This window comes from Pan troglodytes, chromosome 10 (genome assembly GCF_028858775.2).
Source record: "Pan troglodytes isolate AG18354 chromosome 10, NHGRI_mPanTro3-v2.0_pri, whole genome shotgun sequence".
Taxonomy (NCBI): Eukaryota; Metazoa; Chordata; class Mammalia; order Primates; family Hominidae; genus Pan; species Pan troglodytes.
The window spans coordinates 99,720,416-99,741,014 of NC_072408.2; the positions used below are offsets into that span (position 1 = coordinate 99,720,416).

The 20,599-nt window shown below is 40.3% G+C and overlaps 1 protein-coding gene across 4 annotated transcripts in view; it reads right to left on the reverse strand.

Annotated features, from left to right (window-relative positions):
* The window catches only part of EEA1 (early endosome antigen 1), a 156,819-nt gene that overhangs the window by 119,943 nt on the left and 16,277 nt on the right, over positions 1 to 20,599 (reverse strand). The window contains exon 1 of one of the 4 annotated variants that reach the window (XM_063785991.1): positions 12,729 to 12,839. The exons of the other annotated variants lie outside the window; for them this stretch is intronic. The gene's annotated coding sequence lies outside the window, so the exon portion shown is untranslated. Of the gene's footprint in view, positions 1 to 12,728; positions 12,840 to 20,599 lie in introns of those variants that run through there. 4 annotated transcript variants of the gene reach the window in all.

The window sequence follows — 20,599 nt, forward strand, 5'->3', positions numbered from 1 at the left end:
GAGTAGCTGGGACTACAGGCACATGCCACCATGTGCAGCTAAATTTTTTTTGTATTTTTAGTGGAAACGGGGTTTCACCATGTTGGCCAGGCTGTTCTCAAACTCCTGACCTCAAGTGATCCCCCCACCTTGGCCTCCCAAAGTGCTGTGATTACAGGCATGAGCCACAGCGCCCAGCCGGCAATGGTCTCTTTTCTACACAAACTAAAACTACAGTGATTCAAGTGGTGCAAAAAAGACCAATGCAGCCCAAGTTATCAAGTCCCCATCACCTACCACTCAAACCAATCATTACCATCCAGCTCCAATACTTGATATGACACCATCAGAGACACATTTTGGAGGGTTAAAGGTCTTTTCCCCCTGTACCATTTATCACTTAGCATTATCATTCATTAAAATCTAGGTGTTACTTTTATATCAAATTGCTTTTTGGATGAATCTGAAACCTAGTAAAACACTGGGTAAAAAGAGATTTAGAGCACAAAAACTGACTCAATAATACTCATCAAAAATATGTATGGTACATGCTAGCATTATCCACACTTTACAAATGAGGGAACCAAGGCATAGAGACTAAGTAAATTGCCCAAAGTCAGATGGGTAATAAATGAAAGAAGGGATTTTAATTAGAGCAGTGTGGCTCTTAATCACTAACCAATACTGCTTCTCTGTTAGACATCTCCACTGAAATGCCCCTCAATCACCCAAGATTCAAAACACCTCACTACATATTTGCCTCAACATGTGAACATCCTGTACATCACTACTAAATGTTCAACCTAAATCCAAATAAGGATGAATTCATAATGCTATATTCATCAAAATGATTATAAAAACTATATACAATGGAAAAATATACACAGTATGATTTAAATTACATATAAAAACTACTGATATAAGAAAAAAGATTAAAAAGAAATATTCCAAAATTCAAATAATGATTTCTGTAGCAAGACAGGAATCTTCATTTTTATTTTTTTCAGTTTTCATTTTGCTACTTTTTTTTTTCAGAATTTTAGATCCATACTTGAATTGCTTTTATCTTGAAAAAAATGTTTTATGTTAAAGATAAGCAAACCTCCAGTTTAATAGCCAGCATTCCTTTTTTTTTCCTCATGCAGATACTTTGCACATTTATTTACAGGCATATCTCATTTTATTGTGTGTCTCTTTATTGCACTTTGCAGATGTGGCGCTTTTTAGATATTGAAAGTTTGTGTCAACTCTGCCATCAAGCAAGTCTATTCCTGCCATTTCTTCAAAAGCATGTGCTCACTTTGTATCTCTGTGTCACATTTTGGTAATTATCATAATATTTCAAGCTTTTTTATTATTATCATATCTGTTATGGTGACCTGTGATCAATGATCTTTGAAGTTACTACTGCAATTGTTTTGAGGCACTACAACCCATACCCATATAAGATGGCCAACTTAATTGATAAATGTTGTGTGTGTTCTCACTGCTCCATTCACTGGCCATTTCCCAGTCTCTCTCCCTTCTCCTTGAGCCTCCCTATTCCTTGAGACACAACCATATTAAAATTAGGCCAATTAATAACCCTATAATGGCCTCTAAGTGTTCAAATGAAAAGAAGAGCCGCTCATTTCTCACTTTAAATCAAAAGCTAGAAATGATTAAGCTTAATGAGGAAGGCATGTGGAAAGCTGAAACAGACCAAAAGCTAGGCCTTTGTGCCAAACAGCCAAATGTGAATGCAAAGAAAAAGTTCCTGGGGAAATTAAAAGTGCTACTCCAGTGAACACACAAATGATAAGAGCACAAATTGCTGAGAATGTTTTAGTGACATGGATATAAGTTCAAACCAGCCATTAACGTTCCCTTAAACCAAAGCCTAATTCAGAGAAAGGCCCTTCAATTCTACGAAGGCTGACAGAGATGAGGAAGCTGCAGAAGAAATGTTTGAAGGTAGCAGAGGTTGGTTCATGGGATTTAAGGAAAGAAGCTGTCTCCATAACATAATAATGCAAAGTGAAGCAGCAAGTCATCATGGAGAAGCTGCAGCAAGTTATCCAGAAGATCTAGCTAAGATAATTGATGAAGATATCTATATTAAGTAACAGATTTTCAATTCAGAAAAAAACAGCCTTCTATTGGAAGATGTCATCTGTAACTACTATAGCTAGAGAAGAGAAATCAATACTGGGCTTTCAAGCTTCGAATTCCAAGCTTCAAAGAACAGGGTAATTCTTGTTAGGGGTTAATGCAGCTGATGACTTTTAAGTTCAAGCCAATGATCATTTATACCGTTCTGAAATTCCTAGGACCCTTAAGAATTACGCTAATGCTACTCTGTGCTCTATACATAGAACAAGAAAGCCTAATTAATAGCACATCTGTTTACCACATGGATCACTGAATTTTTTTTTTTTTTTGAGACGGAGTCTCACTCTGTCACCCAGGCTGGAGTGCAGTGGCCCAATCTCAGCTCACTGCAAGCTCCGCCTCCCAAGTACATGCCATTCTCCCGCCTCAGTCTCCTGCCTCAGAGTAGCTGGGACTACAGGTGCCTGCCACCAAGGCCGCCTAATTGTTTTTTTGTATTTTTAGTAGAGACAGGGTTTCACCGTGTTAGCCAGGATGGTCTCGATCTCCTGACCGCATGATCCACCCGCCTCAGCCTCCCAAAGTGCAGGGATTACAGGTGTGAGCCACTGTGCCTGGCTGGATGACTGAATATTTTAAGCCCACTATTAAGAGCTGCCACTGGAAAAAAAAAAAAAAACCTTTCAAAAATATCACTGTTCATTGACAATTCACCTGGTCACCCAAGAGCTCTCCTGGAGGCATACAAGGAGTTTAATGTTGTTTTCATGCCTATTATTATAACATCCATTCCGCAGCCCATGGATCAAGGAGTAATTTTGACTTTCAAGTCTTATTATTTAAGAAATATATTTTGTAAGGCTATAACTACCATAGATAGTGACTCCTCTGACAGATCTGGGCAGTGTGTGTGGAAAACCTTCTAAAAAGGTCACCATTCTAGATGTGATTAAGAACATTTGTGATTCATGGGAGGAAGTCAAAATATCAACACTAACAAGAGTTTAGAAGTTGATTCCAACCTTCATAATGACTGTGAGGGGTTCAAGACTCCAGTAGAACAGATACGGTGGAATCAGCAAGACAACTAGAATTAAAAGTGGAGCCTGAAGATGCGACTGATAATTTTCTTTTTTTTTTTTTTCCTGAGACGGACTTTTGCTCTGTCACCAGGCTGGAGTGCAGTGGCGTGCTCTCAGCTCACTGCAACCTCCGCCTCCCAGGTTCAAGCGATTCTCCTGCCTCAGCCTCCCGAGTAGCTGGGACTACAGGTAAGTGCCACCATGCCCAGCTAATTTTTGTATTTTTAGTAGAGACAGGGTTTCACCATGTTGGCCAGGATGGTCTCGATCTCTTCACCTCGTGATCCACCCACTTCGGCCTCCCAAAGTGCCAGGATTACAGGTGTGAGCCATCGCGCCTGGCATGACTGATAATTTTCACAATAAAACTTTAATGGAGGAGGAATGGCTTCTTAGGGATGAGCAAAGAAGGTGGTTCCTTGAGATGAAATCTACTACTGGAGAAGATGCTGTGAACACTGTTGAAATGACAACAAAGAATTTAGAATATTCCATAAATTTAGTTGATAAAGCATCAGCAGCTTTTCGGAGGATTGACTCAAGTTTTGAAGGAAGTTCTACTGTGGGTAAGATGCTATCAAACAGCATGCTACAGGGAAATCTTTCATGAAAAGAAGAGTTAATCAAAGCAAAACAGCAAACTTCATTGTTGTTTTATTTTAAGAAATGCCACAACTCCAGCCTGACCAACATGGTGAAACTCCGTCACTACTAAAAATACAAAAATTAGCCAGGCGTGGTGGTGCGTGCCTGTAATCCCAGCTACTCAGGAGGGAGGCAGGAGAATCGCTTGAATCCGGGAGGTGGAGGTTGCAGTGAGCCAAGATCGCACCACTGAAAGAAAAGAAAAAAAGAAAAAAAAAGAAATTGACACAGCTATCCCAACCTTCAGAAACCTCCACCCTGGTCAGTCAGCAGCTATCAGTATAGAGGCAAAACCTTCCACAAGCAAAAAGATTATGACTAGCTGGGCAAGATGGCCCACATTTGTAATCCTAGTGCTTTGGGAGGCCGAAGAAGGAGGATCGCTTGAGGCTAGGCATTTGAGACCACTCTGGGCAACATAATGAGACCCCATCTCTACCAAAAAAATACAAAAATCAGCAAGGCGTGGTGGCGTTCACCTGTAGTCCCAGCTACCAGTGAGGCAGGAGAATAGGGTCTGGAGGCAAGGAAACTAAGGCTGTTTCATGGCAACTTCCTAGAACTAAATTGAAAGGAAAACCCTAACTTTCCACACCTAAGTAACAAAAGGACCACAGGCTACTCCCTTTGACCTTTCATTTGACCTTTTCTGCGCAGATGGGAAATTGGCTATCCACAACAAATCAGACTGATTGCGGGCAAGTCTTCATTTGCATAGAAGTATAACTGTGTAGCTTTACCCTAGGCTCTGATTGGTTGCCTTTTGCAACCAATCAGATGTTTGACCTTTGTAACTTTACTTCAGCCTCTGGTTGGCTGTTTTCTGCAACCAGTCAGACTGAATGTAGGTTACCACTTCATTTACATGAGGTGAGCGTGAAGTGGCTAATCAGAAACGTCTAGGGGGTATTTGGACCCAAGAAGATGCTGTATCCAGGCCCTTGAGCTGCTGCTCAGGCCTACTCCCACACTGTGGAGTGTACTTTCGTTTCCAATAAATCTCTGCTTTCGTTCTTTTGTTGCTTCATTCTTTCTTTGCTTTGCTGGGCGTTTTGTCCAATTCTTTATTCAAAACGCCAAGAATCTGGACAACTTGCAGTCACGACCCTCTACCAGTGACAATAGGAAGGCTGAGGCAGGAGGATCACTTAAGCCCAGGAATTCAAAAATGCAGCGAGCTATGATCACACCATTGCATTATAGACCGGATGACAGAGCGAGACTCTGTCTCATCAAAGAAAAAAGATTACAAATCACTGAAGGCTCAAACGATTGTTGGCATTTTACAGCAATAAAATATTTTTTAATTAAAGTATCTACTTTATTAGACATAATGCTATTGCACACTTAATAGACTACAGTATGCCGTGAATATAATTTTTATATGCACTGTGAAACCAAAGAATTTATGTGACTCGTTTTATTGCGATACTTGTTTTATTGCAGTGATCTAGAACCAAGCCCGCAATATCTCCAAGATATGCCTATATACAAGTATGCCTATATACTTGTATAATTTTTATATAAATCAGGAAACTAGAACAAGTACAAAATAACAACCAGTAATTAAAGCTACAGAGAAATTCCCAAACTCTTCTCAAACATACTTCCTCAAAGAAGGGTATAAGATTAAACTTTTATTTTATATTCTGGATAGAGTATTAACCTAGCATGCCATGACAAAGGGGAAATAAAATGATCTTGAACCTTTTTTAAAGTACTTATGTTCTTTAGGATTCTCAAAAGAACTCAGGGTTCTGTGAGGTTCTGTCAACTAAAGAATGACAAAGAAGGAACATTATGGCTGGGGGAAATGGCTCACGCCTGTAATCTCAGCACTTTGGGAGGCTGAGGTGGGTGGATCACTTCAGGTTAGGAGTTTGAGACCAGCCTGGCCAATATGGTGAAACCTCATCTCTACTAAAAATACAAAAATTAGCTGGGCATGGTGGTGCACACCTGTAATCCCAGCTATTCGGGAGGCTGAGGCAGGAGAATTACTTGGACCTGGGAGACAGAAGTTGCAGTGAGCCGAGATCGTGCCACCGCACTCCAGCCTGGGTGACAGAGCGAGACTCCATCTCAAAAAAAAAAAAAAGAAGAAGGAACATTACTTGTGTAACTATGTCTTCTTTTTTTTTTCCTTTTTTTCCCTTTTTTTTTTTTTTTTTTTTTTTTTTTTTTTTAGAGACAGGGGTCTCAGAATGTTGCCCAGGCTGGTCTTGAACTCCTAGGCTCAAGTGATCCTTCTCCCACTTCATCCTCCCAAAGTGCTGAGATTACAGGCATGAGCCACTGCATCCAGCCAATGTTTCAATAAAGATGGCTAGAGAACATCAGAGGCACACTTCAGAAAGAGACAGGTATCTTACTCATGAGTGAAAAAAAAAAAAAACCACAAACATTGTTTAGAGATGGAGGAGGCAATAACTGTATCCTGTCCAAGAACAGTAGCAACCACCACACCAAGGCTTATCCAAAACAGGTAGAAAGTGGCAGAATTTCAATAAAGTACTAAAGATGAAGAATGCAAAATGAATCTCTGGCCAAAGGCAAAAAAAAAAAAAAAAATGAGAGGAGCTGGATATGAGGGGTCTCCATTTGGTTTGTCGATACCAGGAGACAGTACCCACTACCCGAAATGATGAAATTGTAAGGCTTTCATCCTCAGAGAAGTCAGAGAAGGTTAAGCCAACTGAATACATGAGTGAAATAAACATGAATTTTAGATACCACCAATCTAGATCAAATCTCACTTCAGCCTAACTTCAATTTGCTACAGGCTTTAGAGAGGTTGCACTTTATTGCCAGGTCTTGGAACCTGAGCACTACCTCCTGCCTCAGCGTGGTCGCTGACCCTTCTTCTGGGAGGTTTCCACTTTCTAGACAAGCAGACAAAGCTTGTGAAATAATCAAAGCAGTGATGCCAAGGATGTCATGGCAGAAGGCCTGGGTTCCTGAGTCACTGAGAGCTCAGAGGGCTGGATTTGACATTCCTGATGCATTACACCGGCACATTCATCCTGCTGACACTGTAATCTGTCCTCATTGGGAAAGTTAGGATCATCTTCCTGGGCACTGAATAGGGTCAGCTTTTAATCTGGTCTCTTCACTTTGTAGTGGGACCAAAGGTGTTGGAAGAATTAGGGGAGAGGGTGCAGTGGGCCTCTACTTTCTCCTTCCTCTTGCTCGTTCTCATTTTCTTTGTCCTTACAATCTTCCTAAAATGCCTATGCTTTTTTGGAAGTTGATCTAGCTTTCTTTTCTGGACTGGAGGCACAGCAGGATATTGTGAAACCTCAGCCACATGACTCTTGGGTGTCTCCTCCAATGGCTCTGATAATGATTCCAAACTTCTCTTCAGAGGGTGAACTTCCATTCTCCCTTGGGTGGAATTTATCTTCCACATCTTGAGTATTTGGTGATGAACGTTCAAGTCTTTAGTGACATGTTTGGGAGACTGGAGATTCCTAAAGTCTGTCACTGAGGACTTTTTTTTTAAAACCTACTATGCTGATCCCAGCCAGCTTTGCAGAAACAAGGAATCACAACAAAAGGGACCAAAAGTCAAATGAATTTTTTAAAATGGTAGTTAGCACCCTGACTGTTTCCAATGACGTATCCTTAGCTATTACAGATACAGGAGATACACTCATTTCAGATTTCTCCCCTCGACTTATCTAAAGGCATTCAATGGCCTTCAGAAATAAAGTCCTCAAGTTGTTCTTAGCCTAGGGAATCTCAGATTTCCTGGTATAGTATGGAAGAGCAGGCCTCAGTCTCTACAGTCCCTTTAAATTTTCCCAAAATCTAACATTCTAAAACTGTCTAAATTTATCCAGAGTATGTCTTTACTGTGTGTGTGTTTTTTTTACATTTAATGCCCACAAAATTTTCTTGTTTTAATATCAGCTACAGTTCTGCAAACACCAAAGCAAAATTCTTTCCCAAAATAATATAATTGAGACATGAATTTATAAATAAATAAAAGCCAGCTCTGGATTTAATGATACACTCATGGATGTGGCAAAAAGTAAATGGCGAAAATGTTTTAAAAGAGCATTTAAATTTTTTTTTTGTAGTTGTTTTTTTTTTTTTTGTCTTGTTTTATTTTTTTGAGGCACAGTCTCACTCTGTCACCCAGGCTGGGGTACAATGGTGTGATCTTGGCTCACTGCAACCTCTGCCTCCCAGGTTCAAGTGATTCTCCTGCCTCAGCCTCCCCAGTAGCTGGAATTACAGGTGCCCGCCACCACGTCCAGCTAATTTTTGTATTTTTAGTAGAGACAGGGTTTCACCATGTTGGCCAGGCTGGTCTCTAACTCCTGACCTCAACTGATCCGCCCACCTCAGCCTCCCAAAGTGCTGGGATTACAGGCGCGAGCCAACACGTCCAGCCTAAACTGGATATTTAATATAAAGAACTGTTCTATAAAACTAGAAATTCATTTTTGATTCATTAACATTTCAATAACTTCACACTACGATGGTATTAAGAACAATGAAAGACACTGGAAACAGGAAGTTATACTTCCAAAGAACTGTATTTTCCTCATTTCTGTTTCCTTTATTTTTCCAGATGCCAGATGGCTTTTCACCAAGGTTTTCCTTGACTGAGCCGAAGTAAGCAATTCAAAGAAATATTGTACTTTTTTTTATTTTTGTAAAGATGAGGTCTCTGTATGTTGCCTAGGCTCATCTCAAACCTATGGGCTCCAGTGATTCTCCTGCCTCACCCTCCCAAAGTGCTGGGATTACAGGTGTGAGCCACCATGGCCACCTGAAATAAGGTACTTCTACATAAACCTATTATCATCACCAAAAATACCCTTTCTCAAATTTGCCTAAAATAATCCTAGTAAATATACCTAAGTAAAGCCCAAGAGGCATGGGGAGTAAACAGAGAAAAAAACAAGGAAACCCTCACAAGACAGGGGTTTTTGATGTCCATATTTGAAATATACTCCTCATGATTGCTGTTAAATTATCTAAGAACTTCTTGTTTTTTTTTTTTTTTGAGACGGAGTTTCACTCTTGTTGCCCAAGCGGGAGTGCAATGGCATTATCTTGGCTCACTGCAACCTCCGCCTCCCAGGTCCAGGCGATTCTCCTGCCTCAGCCTCCCAAGTAGCTGGGACTACAGGTGCACGCCACCATGCCCAGCTATTTTTTTGTATTTTTAGTAGAAACAGGGTTTTTCCATGTTGGTCAATCTGGTTACAAACTCCTGACGTCAGATGATCCGCTCACCTCAGCCTCCTAAGGTGCTGGGATTACAGGCGTGAGCCACCGCACCCAGCCTTCATTCTTATTCTATTTTTAAGCCACTAAAATTCCTTTATTTCAAGGAGAAGCCCAAAAACAATAACACTAACCCTAAATAAACCATATAAAGCATTCTAACTTTTTCACTTATAAAAGTTTTATTTTGCAAAAAGAATGGGATTGGAATGATTTATGCTAAAAATTTAAAGTGATAGGCTGGGCACAATGGTTCACATCTGTAATCCCACCACTTTGGGAGGTCCAGGTGGGAGGATCACTTGAGCCCAGGAAGTCAACGCTGCAGTGAACTGTGATTATGCCACTTTACTCCACCCTGGGCAACAGAGTAAGACCTTGTCTCCACAAAAAAAAGAATTTCAAATATTATTAAGATGGAACCAATCTTAAAAACAAGGTACACAATGGACCAAAAATAAAATGGAAACATAGAGTATCCAGGATTCTGGAACCTAAAACAGGTAGAGGCAGCTAAGTTCAGTAATAAGAACCAAAAACGCCCTGGATGCGCAAGGTAACAAGAAGCCAGGTCCACTGTGAGAACTTAGTAAGCGGAGCAAGGCAACTATCCCTTGCAATGAATAGAAACTCTTTAAAAAGCTGTAAATCCGGCCGGGTGCGATGGCTCACGCCTGTAATCCCAGCAGTTTGGGAGGCCAAGGTGGGCATAACACGAGGTCAGGAGTTCGAGACCAGCCTGGCCAACAGGGTGAAACCCCGTCTCTACTAAAAATACAAAAATTAGCTGGGCGTGGTGGCGGGTGCCTGTAATCCAAGCTACTCGGGATGCTGAGGCAGTAGAATCATTTGAACCTGGGAGGCAGAGGTGGTAGTGAGTCAAGATTGTGCCACTGCACTCCAGCCTGGGCAACAGGGCGAAATTCTGTCTTAAAAAAAAAAAAAAAAAGGCTGTAAATCCTGCCACGCACTGTTTAGGCCCAAAGTTTGAGCAGAGCTTTTCCAGGTAGAGATGAGAGGGCATTCCAACCAAAGCATTATTTGTAACAGCTTATAAATCATAAGCAACCTATATGTTCAAAATGAAGAAACTGTTAACTAAACTATGACGTAACTGTTCAACAGTCTTTTTTTTTTTTTTTTGAGACGGAGTCTCGCTCTGTCACCCAGGCTGGAGTGCAGTGGCGCGATCTTGACTTACTGCAAGCTCCGCCTCCCGGGTTCACACCATTCTCCTGCCTCAGCCTCCCAAGTAGCTGGGGTTACAGGCGCCCGCCACCACATCCGGCTAATTTTTTTTGTATTTTTTAGTAGAGACAGGGTTTCACCGTGTTAGCCAGGATGGTCTCAATCTCCTGACCTCGTGATCCGCCCACCTCAGCCTCCCAAAGTGCTGGGATTACAGGCATGAGCCACCACGCCCGGCCTGTTCAACAGTCTTGACAATTAATGGGATAAGTGTGTAGGTTATAAAAGCATGAAGGTTATGTAGAAAAATGAGAATGCAGTCGGAAGCGGTAGCTCACGCCCGTAATCCCAGCACTTTGGGAGGCTGAGGCAGGCAGATCACCTGAGGTCGGGAGTTTGAGACCAGCCTGACCAACAAGGAGAAACCCCATCTCCACTAAAAATATAAAAATTAGCCAGGCGTGGTGGCACGTGCCTGTAGTCCCAGCTACTTGAGAGGCTGAGGCAGGAGAATCACTTGAACCCAGGAGGCGAAGGTTGTGGTGAGCTGAGATAGCACCATTACACTCCAGCCTGGGCAACAAAAGCAAAACTCCATTTCAAAAAAAAAAAAGAAAAATGAGAATGCATATGATATATGATACATCTATTGTGAGAAATAAAAAAAAGAAAAAACAAAAAGAAAGAAAAGAATGTATATGATATAAATCCTGAATTTGTCAAAGAGGTAAATACAACATTTGTATACATTATGACTTCAATTACATAAAAATATATACACATAAAGAGATTAAAAGGTAATCATATAAGACCAATGAGTTTTACGTTAGGATGATTTTTTTGTTGCTACTTTTCCCCCTCATATTACTGAATAGATGAGATTTGTGTTAAGATGATTTTATTAACCACCCACCTACTTCCACCCATAATTTTTTGTTAGTGTTGTCATATTACTTTTTAAAGTTTTCTGATTTTTTTTTTTTTTTTTGAGACGGAGTTTCTCTCTTGCTGCCCAGACTGGAGTGCAATGGTGCAATCTCAGCTCACCACAACCCCCGCCTCCCGGGTTCAAGCGATTCTCCTGCCTCAGCCTCCTGAGTAGCTGGGATTACAGGCATGCACCACCACCCCGGCTAATTTTGTATTTTTAGTAGAGACGGGGTTTCTCCATGTTGGTCAGGCTGGTCTTGAACTCCTGACCTCAGGTGATCTGCCAGCCTCAGCCTCCCAAAGTGCTGGGATTACAGGCGTGAGCCACCATGCCTGGCCAAAAGTTTTCTGATTTTTAAAAAACCATTTGGCCTTGACAAAAAGATCCAGAGAATTCTAATTATCAAACACTCACCATTAATGTTTAAGTAGCTACAACCAAACAGACCAACTAAAGGAAAACCAGCTACAACAAAACTATTTCTCTATTCACTATACTTCTGAACAAATGTTTGAGTTTTCCACACCAATTCTCTGCAGCCACCAACTGTATGTCCCACAATTTAATTGAATTCTGACACTATCTGGAATTAGCACAGACCTCACAGACTAAGGGATCAGTCCCTTAAGACTGCCCTCCCCTTCTAACACCAATAGCAAATAAAAGGTCCCCAGGTTACCCACACTTTTGTCTACTTTGGCTACATATCGGGAACCCTCACAACTCCCCTCCTCAGGTTTGATAATTTGCTATAGCAGCTCAAAGAACTCAGGGAAACATTTTACTTATGTTTACTCTAAAAGATATCTTAAAGGATACAAATAAACAGCCAGATGAAACAGTATGTAAGGGAAGGTCTGCAGGGGTCCCAAGCACAGGAGCTTCTGTCCCCATGAATTTAGAGATACATCACCCTCCCAGCACATGAATGCATTCGACAACCAGGAAGATCTCCAAAATCACTGTTTAAAGTTTTTACAGAGGTTCCTTTATGTAAGCATGATTGACTAAGTCATTGGCCATTGGTGATTAACTCAATCTCTAGCCCCTCTCTATTCCTGAAGGTCAGAGGGTAGGGTCGAAAGTTCCATAGCCTTCATCTTGTGGCTAGTGTCTATGGCAACAAGTCCCCAACCTGAAGCTATCTAGGGGCCCATCAATATCACCTTATTAGCATAAACTCAGGTATTGCCAAAAGGTACTTATTATGAATGACAAATGACATTCCTTTCACCTCCATCACTCAAGGAATTCCAAGTTTTAGGAGCTCCATGCCAGAAACAAGAAAAAAGACCAAATATATATTTCTTATTATAACACAATATTACATCAATATTTGAAATTATGAAAAAAATACATAGTATTCCAAGTATTTACTTCAAATAAGAACAGATGTTGGCTGGGTGTGGTAGCTCACACCTGTAATCCCAACAATGGGAGGCCAAGGCGTGCGGATCATTTGAGGTCAGGAGTTAGAGACCAGCCTGGCCAACATGGTGAAACCCCATCTCTACTAAAAATACACACACACACACACACACACACACAAAGCTGAGCGTGGTGGCACACACCTGTAATCCCCTGGGGAGCCCAGGGCAGGAGAATCGCTTGAACCCGGGAGACGGAGGTTGCAGTGAGCCGACATCACGCCACTGCACTCCAGCTTAGGTGACAGAGAGACTCTGTCTCAAAAAAAAAAAGAACAGATGTCTGCAATAAATAGGATATCCTAGACTGCTGGTAATAAAAACAAATTCATACTACAAGATCAGTATAAAACAGCATTAATCTCTGCAAAAAACTATCAAAGAAGCAAACACAAATTTGAGAAAGAACAGCACTTTACTGGGAGAAAAAATGTTATTGTTTACTATATGCAATATCTTAAAAAGAAATATCACTGTCACAGAAGTTTTAACAACCTAAAACTTTTTTGAAATAAATGATTTATCTATTGCAGACTAGTTGTTTACTGAGTATAATTTAGACATATATATATATTTTTTAATAGGCAAAATCTCACTCTGTGACCCAGGCTGAAGTGCAGTGGCACAATCATGGCTCATCGTAGCCTCAAATTTCCTGGGCTCAAGCCATCCTCCCGCCTCAGCCTACTGAGTAGCTAGGACTACAGATGAGTGCCACCACACCTGGCTAATTTTCTTTTCTTTTCTTTTCTTTTTTTCTGAGACAGGGTCTTACTCTGTCACCTAGGCTGGAGTGCAGTGGTACAATCTCGGCTCATTGCAACCTCTGCCTCCTGGGTTCAAGATATCCTCCCACCTCAGCATCCTGAGTAGCTGGGACTATAGGCACATGCCATGACACCTGACTAATTTTTGTATTTTTTTTATAGAGACGGGGTTTTGCCATGTTGCCCAGGCTGGTCTCAAATTCTTAGGCGCAAGCAATCCACCTGCCTCAGCCTCTCAAAGGGCTGAGATTACAGGCATGAGTCATCATGTCTGGCCCTGGCTAATTTTCTTTAAGCAAAATTCTTTCTAAAACTGGAAAGGATACAAGTATTAGAAATTAAATAATATACAACTCAAAACCTTGGGGATTTATAAGCTATCTATAAGGATTTCTTATAAAATGTAACTTTAGGGGCCGGGTGCAGTGGCTCACGCCTGTAATTCCAGCACTCTGGGAGGCCGAGGCAGGCGGATCACGAGGTCAGGAGATCGAGACCATCCTGGCTAACACGGTGAAACCCCGTCTCTACTAAAAACACAAAAAAGGTTAGCCGGGCGTAGTGGCGGGCGCCTGTAGTCCCAGCTACTGGGGAGGCTGAGGCAGGAGAATGGCATGAACCCAGGAGGTGGAGCTTGCAGTGAGCCAAGATTGCGCCACTGCACTCCAGCCTGGGTGACAGAGCTAGACTCTGTCTCAAAATAAAAATAAAAAATAAAATAAAAAAATTAAATAAAATGTAACTTTCAACACTGATTTTGTTACTCTATTTCATCTGCATCCCACCATAAAAACAAATTAGAAAGATTTTCACTAAAAGTTTGAAAAGCCATTTACTATATGCAGACCTTAAGAACAATGCTTTAAATACATTATGCAAGCCTTATACTAAATGGATAGACAAAGGGCTCTCACTAACCCTTTTCTACTATTAAGAGCTAAAAACATAACATATAGATAAAGTGAGAAGTTATCTTTGCAAATAACAAATACTATTTCATGAAAAAAAATTCATGTAAAGTAATTGAGGGGTTCCCAGGGAGTTTTCATACTTGACCTCTTAGCTTATCACATACTCTTTAGGTAAATTCATTTACTCCCTTAATTTTCATTAACACCATTGCTGACAATAATAAAACACTAACTTTAATCCAGACCTTTGCTGAGTTTCCAATTCATATTTTCCTGTCCTGCCAAATATATCTAATTGAATGCCTTGAGAGCACCACAAAGTCAGCTTATTCAAAACCAAATTCATTTATCTTTGCTCAAAGCTTTCACCCATCTACATTCTCCATCTCAGATTACAGAACCATCACACACTCATTTTGCCTAAATCCAAGGCATCACTCTTACTTGTCTCTATTCCTTAACCTTCACATCCAATCACCAAGTTAATTCAACTGCCCACTTAAATTTTGAATCTATCCCCCTTTCTCCATCTCCTTGGCCACTACCTTAATTCATGTTGCAATCATCTCTCACCTGGACGATAAAAGAGACCTAATATAGCACTCTATACCTCTACATCCACATTTCAAGTTGTTTACTAAGAAATCAAGCAATGGATTTCTCAAAGCATTGTAACCAAACCAAACTCTTCATTCATCTCAACACTTTACCATCCTAGGAAAAAGTTTACTTTCCTCACTATGTTCTCCAGCTTAGTCAATAATATCCTCATTTATCAAGAACTTCAGTTAAAACCTAAATGAACTATTAACCAGGCATGGTGGTGGGCACCTGTTATCCCAGCTACTTGGGAGGCTAAGGCAGGAGAATCACTTGAACCCAGGAGGCGGAAGTTGCAGTGCACTGAGATCACACCACTGCGCTCCAGCCTGGGTGACAGAGTGAGACTGTCTCCAAACAAACAAACAAACAAAAATTAAAACCTAAATGAACTAAAACAGATATTTGCACACCAATGTTCATAGCAGCATTATTCACAATAGCTAAAACATGTAAATAATCCAATGTCTGTCAACGGATGAATGGATAAACAAAAGGTAGTATACACATCCACAATGAAATATCATTCAGCCTTTAAAAGGAAGAAAATTCTGATAACATGCTGCAACATGAAGCTAGAAATAATTATGCTAAGTGAAATAAACCAGACACAAAAGGATCACTATCGTATAATTCCACTTATATGAGGTACCTAGAACAGTTAAATTCATAGTGACAGGAAGTGGAATTGTGGTTACAGTGGGTTCAGGGGAGGGGAGGAATGAAGAGTTATTGTTTTATGAGTATGGAGTTTAGTTGTAATGATTGTACAACAATGTGAATACATTTAATGCCACTGGACTATACACTTACATCTTTTAAATTACGTATATTTTGTCATAATTTAAAAAAAATTTTTTTAAACCTAAATAAGTATTATATTGCAGGCATTACCATACAGACAAAATAATTATTTTAAGTATTTAAGAATGCAGAGTTTTTACTACATATCCTTTTGGGATATAGCACAAAGCCAAAAAAAAATTGCTAAAAAAAGAAACAGTAAAATTAATTCAATAATCTTAGCCATAATATTCATATTGTTAATTTTAAAGCTATTTATGTATATTTTAGCAAAAAACATTTGCTAATGTTAAGAACCAAGATATTCAGTATAAGAAAAAATGATATAAATACAGAATCAAATAAGTAAAAAACCATTTTATATCTTAAATTTGAATTATCATTTTGGTTTTTGTTTCATTTTTTTCCTGAGACAGAGTCTGGCTCTCTCACCCAAGCTGGAGTGCAGTGGTACAATCTCAGTTCACTGCAACCTCCGCCTCCCAAGTTCTAGCAATTCTCCTGCCTCAGCCTCCTGAGTAGCTAGGATTACAGGCGTGCACCACCACACCCAGCTAATTAGTAAAGATGGGGTTTTGCCGTGTTAGCCAGGATGGTCTTGAACTCCTGACTTGTGATCTGCCTGCCTCGGCCTCCCAAAGTGCTGGGATTACAGGCATGAGCCACCGCGCCCAGCCCTGCTTCTTAACAATAATTCTTATCATTCAAAAGCTTAAAAGCAAAGACAACCCAAAAGCAAAGCGCACCCTACGTGCTTATACTATGGTCTCTAACCGTCACTCCCCACTCAAAGGAACCAGAATTTTCTAGAGAAATGGCTGATTCCAGACATGGGAGAGGGAATTTACAAGATAAATCTGAAACATATTATTGTGCCAAAAAGCAAGGAAGCTTTTTGAACACAAATAAGGTCCTGTCAAAATGACAAACGTCACCTTGAAGGTACTCCCAGTAGCTAAAGCTGAGATCATTTTCACATCAGCAAAAAACATTGACTGTAATTGACTGAAACATGCTAAACATATGTAAATCCGTGAGTTCATAATATAAAAATCCATGAGTTAGTCAACTAATCTTTGACAATGGAACAAAGGCAATAAAATGAGAAAAGATAGCTGTTATCACTTGAATGTCCCCACCAAAACTCATGTTGAAATTTAATTGCAAATGTAATGGTATTGAGAAGTGAGGCCTTTAAACGGTGACTAGGTCATGGGAGTTCCACCCTCATGAATGGATTGCCATTATTGTGAACATGGATCAGTTATCATGGGAATGGCTTTGTCATAAAGACAAGCTTGCGGCCGAGCATGGTGGCTCACACCTGTAATCCCAGCACTTTGGGAGGCCGAGGCAGGCAGATTACCTGAGGTCAGGAGTTCGAGACCAGTCTGACCAACACAGAGAAACCCCATCTCTCCTAAAAATACAAAATTAGCTGGGTGTGGTGGCGCATGCCTGTAATTCCAGCTACTCCGGAGACTGAAGCAAGAGAATCGCTTGAATCCTAGAGGTAGAGGTTGTGGTGAGCTGAGATGGAGCCATTGCACTCCAGCCTGGGCAACAAGAGACAAACTTCGTCTCAGAAAAAAAAACAAGCTCTCCATCACACCTCCTCTCTTGCCCTTCCTATTTGCTATGAGATGACATAGCAGACAGGACCTCACCATAGAAAGGTGCTATGTGCTTAGACTCCCCAGCATCCAGAACTGTGAGCCAAATAAGCTTCTTTATAAATTACCTAGTAAGTGGGATTCTGTAATAGCAGCAAAAAAAGAAAAAAGAAAAAAAATAGGCTAAGACAATAGTCTTTTCAACAAATGGTAATGGAACAATTGGATATCCACATGCAAAAAAAAAAAAAAACTAAACAGACCTTATACTCTTCGTAAAAACTAACTCAAGGCTAGACACAGTGGCTCATGGCTATAATCCCAGCAATTTGGGGAGCCGAGGTAGGAGGATCACTTGAGCTCAGGAGCCCAAGACCAGCCTGGGCAACATGGTGAGACCCCCGCCTTAATAAATTTAGGTTGGGCACAGTGGCTTACGCCTGTAATCCCAGCACTTCGGGAGGCCGAGAAGGGTAGATGATCACCGGAGGTCAGGAGTTTGAGACCAGCCTGGTCAATGTGGAGAAACCTTGTCTCTGCTAAAACTACAAAAATTAGTCAGGTGTGGTAGCAGCCACCTGTAATCCCAGCTACTTGAGAGGCTGAGGCAGAAGAATCACTTGAACCCAAAAGGTGGAGGTTGCAGTGAGCCAAGATCACGCCACTGCACTCCAGCCTGGGCAACAGAGCAAGATTCCATCTCAAAAATAAATTAATTAATTAAATTTTAATTTTAAAAAATTAACTCAAGGTCAGGTGCGGTGGCTCACACCTATAATCCCAGCACTTTGGGAGGCCGAGATGGGCAGATCACGAGGTCAGGAGTTCAAGACCAGCCTGACGGACATGGTGAAACCCATCTCTACTAAAAATACAAAAATTAGCCGGGCATGGTGATGCGCACCTGTAATCCCAGCTACCCAGGAGGCTGAGGCAGAAGAATCGCTTGAACTCGGGAGGCGGAGGTTGCAGTGAGCCAAGATCATGCCACTGCACTACAGCCTGGGCGACAGAGCAAGACTCCGTCTCAAAAAAAAAAAAAAAAAAATTAACTCAAAATGGATCACAAACCTAAATGTAAAACACAAAACTATAAACCCTAGAAGATAACATAGGAGAAATTACTGTGGTTTGTCCATTATTTTTTTAGGTAGAACACCAAAGGCGCAATCCATGAAAGAAAGAATTAATAAGCTGGACTTCATTAAAATTAAAAATGTCAGCTCTTCAAAAGACATTGTCAAGAGTAAAAAGACAAGTCAAAGACTGGAGAAAAGTATTTACAAAAGACAAACCTGATAATGGACTATTATCCAAAATATACAAACAACTCTTTAAATTCAACAGTAAAAAAATAAACAATCTAATTTAAAAATAAGGCAAAGAACTTAATAGACAGGCATCTTACAAAAGAAGACATACAGATGGCAAATATGCATATGAAAAGTTGCTCCACAGCATACACCACCAGGGTAATGCAAATTAAAACAATGGGATACCACAACACACCTAGTAGAATGGCCAAAATCCAGAACACTACCACCATCAAATGCTGACAAGGATGTGGAGAAATAGGAACAGGAATTCATTGCTGGTGGAAATACAAAATGTTACAGCTACCTTGGAAGACAGTTTGGTAGTTCCTTACAAAACTAAACATACTCTTACTATACAATTCAGTAATCACACTCCTTGGTATTTACCCAAATGAGCTAAAAACTTCTGTCCACACCAAAACGTGGACATAGAAGTTTAAAGTAGCTTTATTCATAATAGCTAAAGCTTGTAATTGACCGAGATGTCCTCCAGCGGGTGAATCAATAACTTACTAGTACACCCAGACAATATTCTCCAGCGTTAAAAAGAAATGAGCTATTAAGCCATGAAGACAATGAAGAAACTTAAACATATATTACTAAGTGAAATACAAAGTGAAAGGAGCCAATCTGAAAATGCTACATACTGTAAGATTCCAATTATATGGATTTCTGGAAAAGGCAAAACTATGAAAAAAGTGAAAAGATCAATGTTTGCCAAGAGTTAAGGGGAAGGGAAGGATGAATAGGCAAAACACAGTGGATTTGTACGGAAGTGAAAGTACTCTGTATGGTATTATAATGGTAGATACTAAAAATTTGTCCCAAAATCTACAGAATGTACAACACCAAGAGTGAACCCTACTGTAAACTGCAGACTCTAAATGATAATGATATGTCAACATAGGTTCACGAATCATAACAAATGTACCACTCTAGTGGGGAATGTTGATAATGGGGGAGTCTACGCATGTGTAGGGGCAGGAAGTATATGGGAAATCTCTGTAACCTTCACTCAATTTTATTGTAAACCTACAACTGCTCTAAAAAGTAACTTCTGTTTTTCAAATCTATGAATTACCTTTTCTCAAGAAAGAGAAAATCAAAAGAAAACTAAGCAAACCTCAGTGATCACTGCTGGAGTAGCTAGTGTACCAACTCTTATTCTAACACTTAGTAATCAATGAAAAACAATTAAGTCTTTATCCTGCCTTCCAAGTATGCACTGAAATTTGGGATAACCAAATAGCCCTGGTTGATATCGAAAAGTTCTTTACAGAAAATTTTCAGTTAATATATGTAGAAGCAATGAAAGATTTAGAAGATCATTTTGCAAATACTGCTGAAATCTAACCCAAATGACATCATAAAATCTTCTTTGAATGTTCTTACTCAAATAAGAAGTCTTTCCATCCTTTAAACTCGACTACGTCCCTTATTTATATTTCCTCGCAGCACTTACTCATAATACAAGGAAGAACAAAGTGGTGTCAGTGGTAGTTCGTTATGGTAATTACCATCAATGAATCAGGCCTATGTTTTCATGCCCTTGTAATTCTCTTATGTAATCCTCCCCTACATAAACTCTGGGCTGGCCATGAGACTTGCCTTGACTAATGGTAGTAGCAAATGAGACACAAGCAGAGACTTGAAAGGTGTCTGTCTGCACAATGGGATTTGTTCTCTTGTTGCTGGAAACTCCTCTGCCACCACATAAACCCAGACTAGCCTTAGACACATGTGGCCCAATGGATAAAACCAGCAATATGACTGAAGGTACCTTAGATCATCCATTCTGTTTTCCACCTTATTTTCTTTTTATAGATTTAGTGGGTACAAGTGCAGTTTTGTTAGATGGGCATATTGTATAGTGGTGAAGTCTCGGCTTTTAGTGTACCCACCACCCTAATAATGTCACTGTACAGAATAGGTAATTTTTCATCCCTCACTCTCCTCCCACCCTCACCCTTCCCCCATTTCCATCTTTATGTCTATCTGTATCCA